We start from the raw sequence: 1,742 nt of genomic DNA, 5'->3' as shown, positions 1-1,742 counted from the left end.
TCTAGGGTCAGTGCTCTTTCCAGAATAACAGTTTGCTTCTATGTATTTCAAAGAAAAGGACCCAAAATCAGAAAAACAAGCATCTAACCTATCCACCTTTCCCTGAAGATGTATAATGCACAGATGTTCTATGCTGCCTTTGCACATGCTGTCCCCAGTCTGGGGTGCCCTTTCTCCTTCCCACCTACCAGCTCTGTACCCAGACTCGCCCTGTAAGATCCAGCTCCTCTGGGGGCTGCCCAGGCTGAGCTTGAGCTGTCAATAGAGACTTTCCCTGTGCCATGTACCTGGCACACCTTTGTCACAAGACTCCTCATAGGGCACCACACTGAGTACTCCTGTGCTTGTCTCCTCTATAACACTGAGGTTCTCTTGAGGGAAGACATAAGTCTTTCATCTGCAGATCCAGAGCACAAATGTAGGGCTGGCCGAGGGTAGACGCAGGAGCCTTTGCCTGACCAGCAGGAGCCTGGACACCCAGCACAGGCCAGCAGGATCCTGCACAGATCCTGGGAAACAATGTCCTCCACCCTGCAGGAGATCTCTATGAGGGACAGCCCTCTGAGCAGGGCCCTGCCATCTCAAAGTCAGGGGACTCACTGACCCTAATGTCCTGCTGCCAAGCAGACCACCTCTGTAGAGAGCTGCCGGGGAGAGCAGAGGCCACTGCCAAGGGCCCTGACCCAGCTGAGGCCCCAGAGCATCTTTCTGCCCCACTCCCAGGGCTGTGAAGCTTCATGGCTGTCAATGCCCCAGTTAAAGCAGAGTTTCCGTGGCATCCAAGGAACACCAGTCTTGCAGGAGTATCTCAGGGAATGGTTCTGTGATCAGGCATGTGTGGGAAATGCTACAAGCTATGTGGCCCCTGTTGAAGAGGCTCAACACACACTGGCACGCTGAAGGTTCTAAGAAGACCTGCAGCAAAGACGATCACGTAGCTTGTCTTTAACCCAGTGTCTGCCAAACCTACTGGATCATGGAACCTCAGTCCACTTTCACACACACAATCTACTTATTTTTCTTTATGAAAAACCTATTAACATCCTGTGGAAATAGTGTTCCAAGAGCACACTTTGGGAACTGCTGGTGAAAGTCTTCGAGCAAGGGAGGCACTTCTTGTGGAGGGGAACAGCCTCCTGGAGGCAGGTGGGGACACAGGTGGGGTAAGAAGGGTCCCCAGGGTGGGGGTGATCAAGGCCCAGAAAGGGTGCCAGGGATCTATCACCAACCAGCACACTAACTGCCTAGAGAAGAAGCCTTGGAACCACCTGAGTCCAATGAAAAAGACAAGAGAGGCAATTTCCGGAGCCTCTGTTTTCCTGTCTGCAAAATGGGAATGACGAGCCCTGCCTGCTCTGTCTGGGGTCACCAGGTGAGATCATGGAGGTTTTCCTCTGTGGCAAGAGGACTCCCAGCACAGCTCCTGTGTACTGTGAGTTCAGTCAAACTCACCTGAGTGGAAGCGATACCAATATGCGGGTTACAAAAAAAACAGGACAACAGAGAAAAGTAGGCACAAGACCTCAAAGCATGTAACACCAGGGGCATGTATCTCACGGGCAAACAACTCCAGGTTTACTGATAACCCCTGAAGACATCGGTAAGTTAACACAGGGAGAATCACTAGTGCTTCTGGCTGTGGGAGCCCACAGGAGTTAGTGGAAAAGGTACAGGCTTGGAAGCCCACCAGGTCTCATTCTCGGCCTAGCTCTACCCCCCAGGGCTGTGTAACCGGCAAGCAG

The 1,742-nt window shown here is 52.2% G+C and overlaps 1 protein-coding gene across 1 annotated transcript in view; it reads right to left on the bottom strand.

Annotated features, from left to right (window-relative positions):
• Positions 1-1,742, bottom strand: part of ANKS6 (ankyrin repeat and sterile alpha motif domain containing 6) — a 67,697-nt gene that overhangs the window by 1,927 nt on the left and 64,028 nt on the right. The gene's annotated exons all lie outside the window — the stretch shown is intronic.

Source organism: Galeopterus variegatus, unplaced genomic scaffold, assembly GCF_000696425.1.
Source record: "Galeopterus variegatus unplaced genomic scaffold, G_variegatus-3.0.2 Scaffold442, whole genome shotgun sequence".
Lineage (NCBI taxonomy): Eukaryota > Metazoa > Chordata > Mammalia > Dermoptera > Cynocephalidae > Galeopterus > Galeopterus variegatus.
This window is presented reverse-complemented; position numbering and strand designations above follow the sequence as displayed.